This window comes from Parasteatoda tepidariorum, chromosome 8, assembly GCF_982258835.1.
Source record: "Parasteatoda tepidariorum strain Cologne lab strain chromosome 8, Ptep-v5.0, whole genome shotgun sequence".
In the NCBI taxonomy this organism is placed as follows: domain Eukaryota; kingdom Metazoa; phylum Arthropoda; class Arachnida; order Araneae; family Theridiidae; genus Parasteatoda; species Parasteatoda tepidariorum.
Window position 1 is genome coordinate 87,762,684 of NC_141762.1, and position 18,129 is coordinate 87,780,812.

The 18,129-nt window shown below is 33.1% G+C and overlaps 2 long non-coding RNA genes across 2 annotated transcripts; one reads left to right on the plus strand and one right to left on the minus strand.

Moving 5' to 3' along the window:
* Positions 1-5,791: 5,791 nt before the first annotated feature.
* Positions 5,792-10,948, plus strand: LOC139425575 (uncharacterized). Its single transcript, XR_011636782.2, has 3 exons — positions 5,792-5,817; positions 8,434-8,509; positions 10,459-10,948. It is a non-coding gene; the product is annotated as an uncharacterized LOC139425575 (long non-coding RNA).
* Positions 10,949-15,173: 4,225 nt separating this feature from the next.
* LOC147806497 (uncharacterized) lies at positions 15,174-18,129 on the minus strand. Its single transcript, XR_015428562.1, has 3 exons — positions 17,925-18,129; positions 17,712-17,822; positions 15,174-15,459 (listed from the first exon to the last, which is right to left on the minus strand). It is a non-coding gene; the product is annotated as an uncharacterized LOC147806497 (long non-coding RNA).

Sequence of the window (18,129 nt, forward strand, 5' to 3'; positions counted from 1 at the left end):
TGAACAGCTGACCAAATTTTTTGGGTTTAAGACTACTAATGTTCAACTCCGATGCCTTGTAATTTAAAACCTAACCCGGAAGAAAAGGAAACTCCTGGATCAAGTATCGGAATTTTGCCTTCGTGGAGGATTTTTTGTTGGAACTAACCCTCATTTGCGTTACATGGAGAGGAAAATCACAATATTCTCCCACGTTTAGCTTACCGGAAAAGGGACTCTAACCCATGATCCGTCTACCACTGAGAATATTTCAAGTCAGCACTGTAGTCGGTGCAAGCCGGAGTCATCAGTGCCTTTATGATCTATTTTATGCACGATATAAGTAAAGAAATAGTTGAAATTAGATGGTTCTAGTTACCAAAACATGTCGTGGAGCAGCCGACTCAATTTCGAGTTTACGACTACCAACTTTCAGCATCGTAGCCTAAGCCATGTAATTTCGAACTTAGTCAAGAAGATAAGAACTCTTGGATCAAGTATTAGGAAAAATTTGCCTTCATGCAGGACTTTTAGATGGAACTAACCTGCATCCGAGCTACATGGAGAAGAAAATCACAATATTCTCCCACGGATTGAAAATTTCTAATTTATAGTCACGGATTCTAATTTATAGTCAGACGGCAAAGGGACTCTGACCCATGATCATCTTTCCACTGAGCATATTTCAAGGCAGCTCTATTGGCGGGATGTTGGATTCGTATCGACCAGCCACAGCTGGATTCAAACCCGGTTCGCCTCATTGGACCGCGAACGCTCAACCCCGAACCATCATGGCTAGCTTGCTGATATTTTATTTCATAACCGTCGTTGAACAGCCGACCCAAATTTCGGATTTACGACTACTAATGTTCAACAACGTAGCTTTGTAATTTTGAACCCAATCCAGAAGACAAGGGAACTCCTGGCTTAAGTATAGGGATAAATTTGCCTTCGTCGAGGTCTTTTTGATGAAACTTTCCCGCATTACCCTTACATAGAGGAATTTACCTCCCACTGTTAGCCTGACTGAAACGAGAGGCTAACCCATGATCCATCTATGACTGAGGATATTTTATATCAGCACTGTGGTCTGTGCAAGCCGGATGCTGAATTCGTATTGACCAGCCATCGCTGGGAAGCGAACCCGGTTCACCTCATTGGAAGGCGAAAGCTCTATCTCCTTAGTCCTCACGGCTCTAATTTATTTTATTTTCACTATAAAATATCAGACAATTTGGGTAAATTGAGTCACATTTTGCAATTATTGTTTCTGCTCCTAATGTTGATTGTACTGTAAATTAATAGCCAATTAAAATGTGTGATATAAATAACACCTCTTTCTGTTTTTCGTTTTTCCGTCATGCGCTTTTTGTAAGAAATAGAAAAACAATACGAAAACTATAAGAAAGACAAATGGTAAAAAAAAATTCGCTCAGGTTTCGTTCTCACAGGGATAATTTTTTCTTCAGATTCTGAGCCTGGATTGCCTAACAGAGTATGCAACTTTATGGAAGAAAGGCATGCATTAATGAAAACTTGTCAATCTAAATGTAGAGTACCATGCAAGTAAGTGCCTTGCTTACGTAAAAATGTTTGTACTGATTTGTTTCAAGGACAGTAAGAAATCGTCAAACCACAATTGTCGTAAAAATACGTACAGATATTGTAGTAATGGGAGCTGAATAGATTAATATAAGTACCTATTGTGGTTACAGGCTTCTTACGATTCTCCAAACAGATTAGTACCAAATGTTTCAAAGGGGTTTTGTATGCCGGAATCTTTTTATTTAGCTTTCAAAATTATATCGGATGCAGCTATATATTTCAAACTTTGGTACTTAACGCATTTTACAAATAACTACTAATTGAAAGATGAAATAAACATAAGCAATTATTCAATCAATGCACTTATTGAAACATTCTATAATAAATTAGCAGTGTGTGGTGACAAAATTGCCCGCTTAGACGAACTTCCCGCGTCACTATTTCATATCGTCATATACCACTAACAGATCATAAATCCTCGTCTTTTTAATGGAATGGCATTAAAATCTTTTTAAGTCCTTCAAGAAAGATCAATGATTAACTATCTAATATGATTAGTAGCCAAACACTTGCTTAGTTATTGCAAAAAAATGTTCTAATAGTAATCTCCTCAACAAAGAGCTCCTTTTCATCAAGGTTATCGCGGCTGACCTTGATTTTCCTTCTACTATTGATTCTCATACTCTTGGCTGTTGTTATATTGAAAAGTAACCACGCAATGTAACAGATTCTATTATTCGAGCTACAAAAATTTGATTATTTTACCTTGTTATCCATAAATCAATTACCTAATTGCTAAAGTTTTGAATAAATATCGGTCCGTTTTATTTCCTTATTAAACTATACAAATATGCTTTCAAAACGTTATAAAAGCATTTAAAAATTAAGCATGTTAGGCAGAAATTAAATTCGCGCTACCTTTTATAATATGTATAATAGAATCTTTAAAAAAGGGTTATAGTTTCGTTGCCTTGACGAAAGATTTCGAAAAAAATAAAGAGAACATTTGTTCTTGAAAACGAAGAAACTTTATGGTGGCGTTGCAAGAGTATACGATTTAATAGGATCACTAAATATGGAGCGTTATATGCTGACATGCTCTTAACAAATCAAATGCGAGGTAAATAATTTTCACCTTTGTTTTTCTGATGAAGAAAATTGCCTGCAAAGAAACACTATTTATTACTTTTTCATCAGTTTCTTTAAATGCAAAAAAAAAAAGACGTATATTTGTTTCGCTTTTTAGATATCATTTTTATTTATTCTTATTACTTGCTAAATATTGTTGTTGTTAATAATAATTATTATTAATAATAATTATTATTAATAAGAAAGCAAGCAAAAAGGAGGCGGTGCAACGTCGTTTCAAGACTTTGCGACATTGATATATGCTCGCACTGGGGGCTTGGCATCCATTTGGAGTGCACTTAGATGCCAACAGACTCTTTCCATAGGTATTATGGTTTTTCTTAACTTGCAACTGAGTATAGTTGACGTTGAGTTTATGAGTACTCATATCCCAATAAAAGAAGAATTTCTAATACAAGACACTTTTGAAAATAAAAGCGAAAACATAAAAATTCACATGATTTTCAATATTATTATATCTAATGTAAAGTGCTCCAAATAAAACGTTTCACCCTGAATAACTTTTGATCAAATGATCGAATTTTCACGTCCTAGGACTATTACTCGAGGGTATGACCTCAAATATGCTAATTAATAATGCAGACGATATTTTAAGTTACAAAATCAGACACAAAAACATACTTTCTCTGAATAACCATATCTTTTTTACGACGGATTCGGGTTTCTGATCCCCAATATATAGATTGTAAGCTGGGAAATATAGTCCCTATAGTTTGGTAGGGAGAGCGCTCCAAGGTTTGGACCTCTTAATGTTAATTTTACTTTTTGAGTACTTCACTATATCTCGAAAACTTTTCAAGCGAATTTAAAAATTTTTGTGCACATTTATGAAATTCATTAAAAAATAACTTTTAACTTTGACTTACTCATGCAACTTAATTTATTCCTTCATGCATAATCTTCAACTCTTTACTGTAGGGAGAGAAAATATAAAATCAGAGTTCAAGAAAAACCTTTTAAGGACTATGTAAGTACCAACAGCATTTATCATTTTCTTTAAAAACATATATTTTCTTGAATAGTAGCGTGCACAAAAAATATTATTAAATTATAGCTCATTTTTTAGTAAGTAGGCATTCTATTAGTTTTTTGTATTTCATACATTGGAAATGCTTGCTGTTTTTTTAGAAAAAATAATCAATATAATATCTAATTTTAGAACGAGACTAAGTTGTTACACAAATACAAGGCATATTTATTCCTATTCCTTACTTACGTATATGGTGCGTCTAAAAATTTGGTGAAAGGTTTGATAACTCATACTTAGCGTGTGCTTAAAATGAGGTGCACACTGCTGAGGTGGAGAGTAGGTATGCTCGAGAAAATTACACAGGAAGTTTGTTTGGGTAGTCAAACGTAAGATTGTAAAATAGGTAAAACACGAGAAACTTCTGACTTTATTTAGAATCGTGTCAACACTGGGAGTGAAGTAGGAATGTTTCTCAATATTTTTGCCGGTGTGCTAAGAAATGCAAGATTATTTAAAGCGAAAAAAAATGTCGGGTTGAAGCAATGTGACAAATATCAAGAATAATTAAATAGATATTCCGTAATGCTTTTTTTTTTGGCGTTTCTGTCTCTGTAGCTAGTTCTGATAATGATTGTAAATAATATGAAAAATGTGATTTTTATTTAAATGCTTAAAGGAGGCATTGCAACAAAGTTTATTTTTCACATCTATAACACGTTCCACTTTGATCGCTTTTGACGGTAGCTTTATCTAAATCTACAGCATTGTTAGCAGATAGCATTGACTCTTTTCTCGCAGCATATGTGTTCTTTGATCAGACAGATTGTGTGTAAATATTCTTTCGTTGTTGCTGTTGCACGCCCCCATTGGCCATCAGTGCTAGACCATGTCCATGACGTTATACACCCTCAAAAAATCCAACACCTTCCATGGATCATCTGCTAAATCTCGCTTGGTGAGCCCCAGGCACGCGAAGATGTGGTGAGACGAAGCCTGCTCTGAAGAACAGTTGTTACAAATTTCAAAGTTCTTGGATCCTTCCGAAAATTTCATTGATTTAAGGTGACCACTTCGAAAGCGGGCAAGAATAGTTTGTTCCTGTCTATTAAAACTTTGGGTCAGGAAGCCTTCAGGTCGAGAACACTGATACCATGGGTGCTTTGGGGGGACATTTTAAATGGTCTTGTTTCTGTGTTTTATTTTTGAGAAGATTTCCCAAAAGGTGAGGGGTGCCGACGACACAGAGGCCTCGCAAGCACCAGCTTTAGCCACAGTGTACGCAATCTTGTTACCTTCCAGATCGACGTGGGAAGGTATCCACTGCATATGAATTCAGATGCAGCGTTAGACAAATAGGGTGTACTATTCATGGATGGGGAAAAATTGCTGCCTCTGTTAGTCCCAAGGACCAGAGCGCCTGAAAGAATAGGCAGAGGACCGACTTAGCTCTTGGTAGTATCCCATTTAGTCTGGCTCCTACCCACGAGGACCTGTCCGGCTTGGGAAACCCAACCGGTAGTTAAACATCCACCGGCATAGCTCCCAGGGTTGTCAGAGTACGCAAGCCCCTCCAGCAACGTCAAGCTAGGGATACCAATGAAGGGGTGAATATTCTTTTAAACGAAAGAACGAAACAGTAAATAAACATGAGCAAGAATGAGAAAATGAAATAATAGGACAAATTTAGTAACGCGCGCAATGATTGTTTAAGTTCAAGGAATAGATATCATAAGCACAAAATAATTTTAAGACTAATTTAAACATTTCTAAAAGGAAATGAAACCATAGATGATGAAATCACAACAATAATTTGACTCCATACTATATTGATTGTCCGAAACAAATGCTGTTGCAGGATCGTTAATTGGTATCAGAATATTTTGGTATTTGCACCAGCACGCGCAACGATTTTAGAAGAGAAAAATTCCCAATAATTTCGGTTTACACGAACAGAAGACACTTTTTTCTCGAAACATACCAAACAAGGACACCCATTTATTCATTCTAGTAGTTCATAGATAACTAGTTATAGTTAACTTATAGATAACTAATTTAACCAACTTTTTGGACTCATTTGGTATGAAGATAATTGAAAGATAATTAATCTACATCATGCTTTTTTCTTTTTGTAATATTTACTAGAAGTCTACTGCGGGGAGGATGAAAAACGCATCGTAAGTTGATTCTTCAATTTAATTTTAATATTTTTCAGAATTGAATTCAAAAATAATCGCAAGAGAGAGAGAGAGAGAGAGAGAGAGAGAGAGATGAGTGTATGTGCGTAATAGAACGCTTTCTCAAGCTTAATGTGCATTTTTCCCTCTTTTCTTACATTATATTGATCTCATCTGTATGAATGATCATTTTCTCTTTACTAACTGTGAGAAACACTCTACTTCCCTAACCTATTTAATTGAGCTATTAGAGAACATTAATAAGTGTACTTAGTACCTAATTATATTTTTAAAATAACACTTAAAGTTAAAGTTATATTGCCATTACAAATTTGATGAATTCAGAGTCACTTTTTAACTATTTTACTGATCAAATAGGCTGATTTTTAAATACTATTTGAGCATGTATCTTATTGTAAATGTAATCGATAAGTTCTTAATCAATTAACTAATCTTTTAACTGTGATAGTATATTAATGTAACTTTCACAAAACAATAATTACTGTATAACATCTACTATGTTTAGACTGTGATTTAAATATGTTTGTCTCAAAATGTAGCGTAACGGCTTTATATACGTTAAAATAATTAAATTTTTAAATTAGAAAGGAATCCAAATAGAAAAGGTACAAGATAATAATAAAAAGAAATTTTACTGTTCATCTTTCAGCTAGGGATATAAATATATTTTTATAAACAATAATTTATGACTTTTTATAAGTTTATGGAAAGGGGAAGTTAATGTGGGAAAAAGGAATCATGTCATCTGACTTTCCTGCCAAAAAAATGCATCGAGAACAATGGAAAACTCAGCCATACCATTTTGCCTTAATGCTATGTTATTTAGAGATAAGTCTTGAGAATCTGACCAATCAAAACAGTTGATAGAAATGAAAGAAAAGAAAAGGAAAAGAGAAAAGAAAGGGAAAAAAGAAAAGAAAGGGAAAAAAGAAAAGAATGGGAAAAAAGAAAAGAAAAGGAAAAAAGAAAAGAAAGGGAAAAAGGAAAAGAAAGGGAAAAAAAGAAGGATAGAAACTTTCTGATAATTTTGCAAAGCAGTCAGTTTCAACTAAGCATCGCATTAGTGTGAAAAAAACAAGATTGAATTTGTTGCATTTAAAAAAAATCAGATATGGTTAATACAAAATATTTGTTGCGATTAATGATCCTTCTTACAAAAGTAACAACCTTAAAATCATCAGTTTATTTACAATAGTAAAACACATATTTTTGTTCTTTTTAGCGCTTTCTGACAGCTTATTAGTTTAAGGTGAATCAAAATGTATCTTATATGATTTTTCGAGAAGAGAATTTCAGGGAGGGGAGTCAATGCGATCAATGCAGATTGGTATAACATGCTCGACAAATGAATTTTCGAACAAGAACCATTCTAAAATAGTCTAAGTCCGGACAACCTAAAACCCTTCTATCCAGTGACCTCTTCTTAGTATAGGGTAAAACGCTTACGATCTCGAGCGAAGGGTTTAAGCGGTAAGGGTAAGATTAAGTGTCTGCTTGGATAGCACTTTGATATTGCCCTTGAGTTCCAAAATCCACTAAATTCCTCACAAGAACCACGGTGACTCAAGGGATAGGGCGTTCGCCTTCCGGCTAGGTGAACCGGGTTCGAGTCTCAGCTATGGTTGGTCGATACGAATCCCGCATCCGATTTATACCGACCACAGTGCTGACGTGAAATATCCTCTGTGGTTGACGGATCATGGGTTAGAGTCCCCTTGCCGTTAGGCTAACCGTGGGAGGTTTTTGTGAATTCCTCCATGTAGCGCAAAGGTTTTCTGTGTAAGTCAAATGCGGGTTAGTTTCATCGAAAAGTTCTCCACGAAGGCAAATTTCGCCCAATACTTGATCCAGGAGTTCCCTTCCAATTTCCATCCGTTCACCTTCCAATGAGGCGAACCGGGTTCGAACCCAGCTAAAGCTGGTCGATATGAGTCCAGCACCCCGCCATAGAGCTGACTTGAAATATGCTCAGTGGAAAGCTGATCATGGGTTAGAGTCCCCTTGCTGTCAGACAATCCGTGAGAGAATATTGTGATTTTCTTCTCCACGTAACTCAGATGCAGGTTAGTTCCACCCAAAAGTCCTACATGAAGGTAAACTTTTCCTAATACTTGATCCAAGAGTTCCCTTATCTGCTTGACTGGGTTCGAAATTACATGGCTACCAAGTTTAACATTAGTAGCCGTAAACCCATAAATTGGGTCGGCTGAATTAAAATAAAATAAATTCCTCCCACACTATATAACCACAGGTGGTTGCGCTGCTGGGAAATGTGGTGCTCAGGCTAATTGATTAAGGCTAATTGATTCCGGCTTTCAATCCAAATCGCGGTAGTTTAGTTTACGCAAGCACCAGTATTGCCAAAATTAAGAACGAATGAACCCTCCAGCGCTAACAGCCCATTAATACACATGCATATTATATTAGAATTTATTAGTATATATACTGCACTAATACAATGTGATCAATCATACCAAACCAAAGGATGGACATGCGTGGTTAGGAAATGAACGCAGATTGAAGAAAAATGCATAACGTCAAGATAATCACAATTCTTTCTTTATTTCATTTCTAATTATTATTATTATTTTTCAGTCGAGCGAGAATTCCTGTAGAAATAATAATTGATGAAACCAAAATTCTAGTTTATTCTCTCTCACCCAAATATTTGGTAAGTGACAAGGAAGAATTTTATTTCTATTTTAGGTATTAAATATATGTACAGGGTGCAAAAAAAAATTTGAAAGCGTTCAAATTTGAAATATGAAACTATACACATTCTATATTTTTAAAAGCTATGTCATAATACTGAACTATATCTTTCAGTCCCATCTCCAAGGGTGGGGCGGGAGACTTCACATTGAAATATTAAATATGAGCCTCTATTTTTTTTTTGTTGCAGATTTGGATTTACCAGAATAACCTTAGTTGAGTTGCAGATTTATGCCTTTTGCTACACAGATGGGGCTATCTTCTTCTTCCATATCTCCATAGCGCTTGTTGAGCCTTGGCTTGTTCCAAAATTCTTTTCGATACTGCCTCCTGATTTGACTTCACCCACCTCCTACGGATGTTCATTATTTCCAAGTCGTCAATAACGTCGTCCCTTCATCTTTCATTGTGCGACTTTCTGGCCCTTATTCCTATAGTTCCCAGTTGAGGATCTTTTTCACTCCTTAGTTGTCGTCTCTCCTCTCTATGCGTGCCAGCTATAAGAAGCCCTGGGATTCAAGAACGAGAACAATATATTTTCCCTCAATGATTTTCTCCTTTTCTAGGTTTGACCTATTTTTCCATTCGCCTCTATCATTAACAGGTCCTATTATTCTCCTCAGGACATTTCGTTCAAAAACCAGAAGATCATTTTCCTTATTTTTCATCGTTGTCCCGGTTTCACAATTGGTCTGATAATAGTTTTATAAAGTCGCATTTACACTAGAGGGCGTAGATCCATAAAATCTATCAGAGGTCAGGGGCACTCCCCGGATGCAGAACGCAGTCCTTACAAGGGTGCTAAGCATTCCCTAGCTGCCGGTTGATAGAGAGAGGGATCTAACCTCCTTCCTTGCGTCTAGAGTGAAACACGGGCTAAAGAGCCCGCAATCTGAAAACTCCAAGATAAAATGGCCTCCTTGGGGACTTCACTTTTATGAAAATACAGACAGGTAACTCCACGATCTCCTTTTCACCTTTACGATACGTAGCACACGGCAAACAAGCTGGTCAGAATTAGGCAACGTTGTTAGTCTGAAGGATTTGGAAAAAAAATTGGTCATTTTAGATGAAGATGTGCACCAAAACGTTGGATCAGGAAACCCTATAAGAAACCAAATAAATACGTGAAAATACCTAATGTGTAAATAATAATAAGTGTTTTAAAAGGTAATAAATAACATTCATTCACCAGGTCAATGTAAATATTTGGTGAAATGAAAAAAATTCATTCCGCAAGAGAGAGAGGGGAAAATGCTGAGGTCCAGCTTGAGACCTCGGGACCGCCATACCCGTGACACAAGAGTTTGCCCCTAAGGGGGTGACTCTCGAGAAGTAAGAAAGTAAGAAAATAAAAATAGACACGTAGAAAACTTGTTATTGATTTTTTATATTTTTTAAACATACACACAACTTTTGTTCAGAGGATATTCTATAGCAGCGGGAAAGAAAACAATTAATTCACAATAACTCGTAATTGGATATAAAACAAACTGCTGACAATATCCAAAGTGCGCTAACATTGTTTTTGGAAGCTAAAATAACTTATGCATGCTTGGTGTACCTTTTTCCCTCTGAGGTGTTTATATTTAACTACTCCTTTCAAATTGCATATGAAAGCTCTATTTGGTTGCAACTTAAAATAAAGTGTTCTTTCACACAACTTTCTTGATCAGTAAGAAATTTGAAGAATTACTACATCGCATTTTTTACTGTGTTAAGATTTGAACCACTATAATAGTGTATGACTGTAATATGAATAGACTTACGGTAAGATTTCTCTTAGAAATAAATGAAAAATTAATTTAAGAATTTAAGAAGAAATCAATAGTGTACTTTCTATTTTTTTCTGAAAACGAACTATATACGACATATTTTAATGTGTGATACATATTTTTGTTGTTTCAGAGCATTGAATTATTCAGCTATGTTGGTGGATTTCTTGGTTGTTGGTTGGGACTTTCCATTTGGTCAACGTCTTTATCAATGATGGAGGCTTTCATATATTTAAGAAATAAATTGAAAAATAAAGAAAACTGAAAAAGAGAAAGAAAAGAACTAAAAGAACAATTTATCTATTAAATATGAGTTAAAATGTCTTCAAAATGCAAAACTGTATAAATATATTTCGCCCTTCGCTTATGGTAAAATGCAACTTATTTTCAAATAGATGGCTAATACTTGAAAGGAACTGATATTATTGTTAAGAGTTTCTACCTGAATATGCAATATTCTGTCGTTCTCTACTAAAAACTACTACTTAACTAAAATAAAATTATTCTGATTCCATTTTTGAAAGAAACAGGAAAAATATCACTTTATTTTAACACAAAAAAATTTGTTCTAAAATATCACCATAGCAGTCGATGATACAAACTCTAACTTACAGCTTGCATATACTCCAATAACAAATAAATTACAATCTGGCTTACAGTTTACATATACTCCAATAACAAATAAATTACAATCTAGCTTACAACTTACATATACTCTAAAAGCTAATAAATAAAGTCTAGCACTTATAACAATTATATTAATTTCTAACAGTGTTTTCAATAACGAAAATTTCAGAAGAAATTGAATTTAACTTAAAAAAATTTATACAATATAATCTTATTTTATTTCACCAATATTTAAGACTTTTGTCATATGGAGGGTGACTAAAATTTAACTTATGGCACTTTGAGGCTCCTAGCTAAGGTTGTATTGCATGTGCCTAAACGATACTTGGGGTAGCGGAGGTCAATATGTGCTAAAAAAATACAGCGCCACCTATAATTAATTCTTTTATATTATTTTGTTTTTATTATTTTATTATTGTACCACTGAATGGCAACTTCTATAGTTTTAAGTTTTTTTCTTCTCTGATGTGAAATAAATATACAGTTCTAGAATGTCAATTTTTATTAATCTACTAGCCGCCTAAGGCGGCCAGCTGTCCGCCACGCTGAAGGTTTTCACAAATAAAGTTTTTTAAAACATAGCAGGAAATCTGAAGATTAGTGGACAATTAAAGTGTTCCTGTCCAGCAATTTTGTCTTCATATCCAGTTCTGCTGCAAATGTATTATAGCTCTTGAGGATGTTTGAAATTATATAGCTACAACGCTTAAGAAAAAAAAACTAAAATGCTAAATACATGAAAAGAACACGAAAACGAATAAATTTTTTATGGTATCAATTTCTATTTCTATATAATTTTTTATGGTATCAAATTCTATTTCTATATCTGTTACGTCAAGCACTCAGGTATTATAATTTGATCTAGTTGTGCTTGTATAATTTTGATCTAGTTGCGCTTTCTACGTCATTTTGTTAACATAGTTTGGTTTGTTATTTAACATCGTTTGGTTTGTTATTTCTAAGTTAACTTTCAAAAAATTGGCTGGCATCAGCATTTTTATTCTTTAAGTTGTTTATTTTTTCTTTTGGAATTCGTTCCTTTTTAGCGAAATGTTTTTCAACCTAATCGAATTCTTTGCCGACTGTTCTCTGTATATATAAAGAAAATAAAGTAAATATTTTTAAAGTGTTGTGAAAAGAATTTTTAGTTGTACAAAGTACTACAATATCGCTATAAAAATTATCGTCTTCGCTTCAGAAAAAAAAAATAGAGCGTGGAAAGAAGAAGAAAAACTTATTATAACAATTATGAACAGCGACAAATATATCAAAGCGAAGCGTTCTATTTACGTATCGAATATGTTGCCACATTTTTAATACGAAAGTTAAACTTTTCTCCACTTTAATAAATGTAAACTAATGCGAACTTTACAATTAAATTATTAATTTCTTCGTATATTATTGGTTTAAGTTGTCGAAAATTAATATTTCAATTGTGAGGTTCGCATTAGCATACTTTTATAAGAGTGGGGAAAAGTATATGCATTTTTTAATAATTTATTGAATATGGCTCTTTGAAGACGAAAAAGCAGACGAAAAGCATAGACTTACAAAATGACTGATAACTAAATAACTAATCAAAATTTTTGAAAAAGAAAAAAAATACTTCTTCATTATGTGAAAACACAATTATGGGCCGAGTTTCGTGCCCGGGCGAGGCTTCTGGGGCGATATATTGTGATTACAGACACACACACACACACACACACACACACACAGCCGCGTTTATTATTATGTACTAGCCGCCAAAGGCGCCCAGCTGTTCGCCAAGCTAAAGGTTTTCACAAATAAAGTTTTTTAAAACATAGCCGGAAATCTGAAGATTAGTGGACAATTAAAGTGTTCCTGTCCAGCAATTTTGTCTTCATATCCAGTTCTGCTGCAGATGTGTTATAGCTCTTGAGGATGTTTGAAATTATATAGCTACAACGCTTAAGAAAAAAAAAACTAAAATGCTAAATACATAAAAAGAACACGAAAACGAATAAATTTTTTATGGTATCAATTTCTATTTCTATATAATTTTTTATGGTATCAAATTCTATTTCTATATCTGTTACGTCAAGCACTCAGGTATTATAATTTGATCTAGTTGTGCTTGTATAATTTTGATCTAGTTGCGCTTTCTACGTCATTTTGTTAACATCGTTTGGTTTGTTATTTAACAACGTTTGGTTTTTTTTTCTAAGTTAACTTGCAAAAAATTGGCTAGCATCAGCATTTTTATTCTTTAAGTTGTCTATTTTTTCTTTTGGAATTCGTTCCTTTTTAGCGAAGTGTTTTTCAACCTAATCGAATTCTTTGCCGACTGTTCTCTGTATATATAAAGAAAATAAAGTAAATATTTTTAAAGAGTTGTGAAAAGAATTTTTAGGTGTACAAAGTACTACAATATCGCTATAAAAATTATCGTGTTCGCTTAAGAAAAAAAAAAAATAGAGCGTGGAAAGAAGAAGAAAAACTTATTATAACAATTGGGTTTAATATGAAAAAAACACAACTACTTCGATTTAGTAGGAACAACATATGACGCAATGCTAAACGAATGGAATTTAGTTGTTGTTTATTTAGTTATTGTTATTAGTAGTTGTTGTTATTTGTTTTAGTTGTTGTTGTTTATTTAGTTGTATTTAGTTTCAATAACTTTTCTTTATAATGCAATAAAATCTGGCGAGCAGCTATTTAAACGATCGAACACTTCGTTTGTTTATTTGTGGCTTGAAGTTAGGCTCGCAGAAAATGCCGTTCATGGGTTAAATTTAGTAGGAACAACACAACCTGTGACGTAGGCTATATTATACCCAATTATGAACAGCGACAAATATATTAAAGCGAAGCGTTCTATTTACGTATCGAATATGTTGCCACATTTTTAATACAGAAGTTAAACTTTTCTCCACTTTAATAAATGTAAACTAATGCGAACTTTACAATTAAATTATTAATTCCTTCGTATATCATTGGTTTAAGTTGTCGAAAATTAATATTTCAATTGTGAGGTTCGCATTAGCATACATTTATAAGAGTGGGGAAAAGTATATGCATTTTTTAATAGTTTTTTGAATATGGCTCTTTGAAGACGAAAAAGCAGACGAAAAGCATAGACTTACAAAATGACTGATAACTAAATAACTAATCCAAATTTTTAAAAAAGAAAAAAAATACTTCTTCATTATGTCAAAACACAATTATGGGCCGAGTTTCGTGCCTGGGCGAGGCTTCTGGGGCGATATATTGTGATTACAGACACACACACACACACACACACAGCCGCTTTTATTATTATGTATAGATATGTAAATACAAGAGAAGGTAAGTTAATTTTCCCTTACCCTTCACTATGCATATATGTTACTTAGATCTTGTAACTGAGCTTCTGTTCGAAAAAAAAGTAGTTTGAAGTTTCGCCAATAGATAGTGAGATTCTCCTAAAACCATGTGTTAATTAAATATGCATATTGCTGACCAACGAAGTATGCACTTAGAGCAGTTGCATGTTGTAAATAAACAAACTATTCAGCTAAACTTTACATTTTAGTGCTGTTTATTGTGTCTTTTTTTACTGTGTTATAACGCCACCTGATGTCAAAACTTCGAACTATTATTTTTTTATAGAGAACCAGGCGATGTGATCTAACTAACTCTAAATAAATGTTTCATTTGAATTCATTCAGTAGAACCGAAGAACTTATACGCTTCGCGTAAAGAAGGGAAACTTCCTATACTATCAATGTTAAGTCGTAAGGATCTTTCCCCCAACTTGGGCGCTGAAGGTGTAATGCAGGAAAGCCACCGTCAAGAGCGATTGAAGAACAAGAGCAGATCATTTGATTTTCTCCCAATGCAACCATATTTTCTCCGTTAATTATGATCGGATTCGATTTTGCTTTTAGATTTTTTTCAGTTCACAAATTTAGCAGGATTATAATTTATTGTAAAGTAGTAAATATTTATCTAACAAAAGTAATTTATATTAAAAAATAAAAATTCATTAAAACTTTAAAAAATTGAGTAAAATTTATTTCCCCTTGAAAAAAAAACTTTTTCGCTTTGTTAATTTTTCCATGTGTGTATATGTATAAGAAATGTGCTATATATAAATAAAAATTTTCAATTATACATATACTTAGAGTTTTAAAAAAATAAACAAGACACTTGTTACAGAATTTGTTTTATCTTTATTAAACTTATCTAAAAATATTCTTTTTGGTTATATATTTTAAGAATATACTTTTCAATAAAATAAAAATTACAGAAATAAAATTGTATACATTTTAAACAATAAATAAATATTTGAGCAAGTTCATGAAATAAAATAACATAAAATTGAAACGATGCAATATTGGTTCATTGGAACTGCACTAGGAACAAGTCTGCATTATTTTTGATACATAATCTTTAATTTTAGAATGTCTTGAACACAATCTACATCTGTTGTGTAGTCAGTCTGTCAGTATCAACATTCAGTAACGATACAATTCTGCTGGCCTCTAATCATTTCTTGCACCTAATATAAAAAAAAAATCACACAGTAAGATTAAAGTGCTAATATGACATAAGAATGCTGTCTAATTCGAGAACGGAACTTAAAATGTATGGCATTAATAAATTATATGTATTATTTTTCTTAAGTATTAATATTTTATTAAATAGTTTTAAAAAAGCAGACAGTGTTTCAGGAAAATATTTAGAAAGGAAATTTAATAACGAAACAATTCATTGGGTGATTAAATAACAAAATCAATTAAATTTATGTTTTACTGGCAGTATCATCTTCATAGCATGCAGGAGCCAAGGGCACAAAAATATTTTAGACCTATAATGTGTCGCAATGCTTAAAAACAAACTAAAAAACTTCACATACATCATTTTTAAGATACAGTCCCTGGCCAAATTATTAGATGCTCTTCAAGATTCTATGTAAAATTATAATTATCAGGTAATACTATACAGCTTTATTGTTTTTACGTAGCTGAAACTGGTTTCCACTTCTTTACGTTAGTGTATCAGTTGTTTAACAATGAAATGAAAAACTTAAAAAATAAATTCAAATAGGATGTGAATAAAACATCTCCTGAATCAAAATCCATTTGTAAGTTTAATTATAAAAGTATTAACATGTATATTAATACTTTTATAATTAAATACATTATATTAATAAATTAACGCGTATGTTTAATTATAAAAGTATAGTATGTAAACTCGTGTAAATCATGTCATTATTAAAAAACTACAGTGCGTCTATTAATTTTATTTTATTTTATAACCGTCGTTGAACAGCCGACCCAATTTCATGGGTTTACGACTACTAATGTTCAACTCCGTAGCCTTGTAATTTTGAACCAATCCAGAAGTCAAGGAAACTCCTGGATCAGTACCCCCAGAGGTATTGATTTGTTATGGGAACATGGAGGACTTTGAGACTCGACAGATTTAACGTGCATCAGTCACCATTTACTACACGGGGAGTCTTCGGCCGGCGAGGATCGAACCCACGACCTCTTGGACATAGGCCCAGAGTCCTACCGACCAGGCTATCCCGGCCCGCGTCTATTAATTTGACCTAATTATTATAATATATAGTACCTGATACAATAAATAATCTGTATTTTTATTACATTTTGTAGAATTTATATTACATATCGCCTAATTTAACCAATTGATACACAAACGTAAACAAGTACAAACCGGTTTCAGTAGCGTAAATACAATAAAGCTGTGTAGTATCACCTGAGTAATTAAATTCTACTTAGAATCTTATAGTGCGTCTAATAATTTGGCCAGGGACTGTATAATGCAATAATTTTAACTAATTTTGATTACCACAAAAACTCAAATAAAGTACTTTCAAACTATGCATAGTTTAAAAAAATTGATACGCTAACCAGTTGTAATCCTCATATAATAAAATAAGAAAAATAGTTTTCGGTTGACTTTTTAAGTTTCCTTGGTGATAAACTACTCCAAATATTGGTGTTTGATAAGCAATCACCATTTGTAGAAAAAAAATGCATACTCTATAAAAAAAAAATATATAATATATAAGGTAATGTTTTTAGTCTTAAATTCTTTTTAATGCAATTTTTCAAAAAAGTACGATTCTCTAGAGCCCCCTGAGAAAATGGGGTCCCCGGGCATTGCCCTGTGTGCCTATAAGTAAAGACGGTACTGTTGTTTACTGGACATTTAGAGCTAACAGATAAATAAAATATATATATCTACCAAGAGCCCCCCCCCCCAAGCTCTTGGGCGCATTCTTGCGCAAATTCTAAATTCCTCCCCAAACTATTCGTTTTATTTAGTGTAAAAATTCCCCCCCCCAAGCTTTAAGTGGGCGCATCATGCGCCCCCTCCCCCCTGATATCTACTATAAACCACTCTATAAATATTATATGAATAAAAAGTAACACTTTTTACACTTAACACTATTTAAATAATTTCATATATGTAATGAACTTTCAAAAATTTAAAATGTCAGATTTATAGATCTTTTACACATTTCTTGAAAAACATTTAAATTTTTACTTAGTTATATACATAAATTTCATTTGTAAATATTTAATTCCGACCAAAAAAGATAAACGCACTTATGGAATTATACAGAATTTAAAAACCAAATGAAATTAAATTAAGTCAGACACTATAAATTAGTCACACATTTAGTTACAATTCTAAGTGAATCTTATCTAATAGGTTCATATAATCAATCATTGAAAAATAATTTACCGAAATCTTCGAAATGCTTAACTATTTACTTACATTTCGATATTTTGAGGAAAGCGAAACAATTTCAAATTTGGATAACCCGCTCTATTTACATTGCAGTAAGCACATCTATCATAATTCTTTGCTTTGCGCACAGAAGAATCACTGAAAAATATTGAAAGAAAAAAAGAGGATTAGAATCTTTATCAAAACTGAAAATAAGGAGAAAAAAATCAACAGAAGATATATTATACAAAGCGCACTTACTTGTTAGGGATAATTGTCAAATTGACGTCCGCCATTGATTGATTTCTCATCTGCTTCTCTCTCCAAACTCTCCTTCCAAAACTAAGGATGATATTGCGCATGCGCTGCATTGTGCCCCTGGAGACAAATTTCTCCGCCGTACACGAAGCGCTGGCATTGTGCCAAATTTTGTTACGACTTTCGCGAGTTTCCCATCTTTACACTT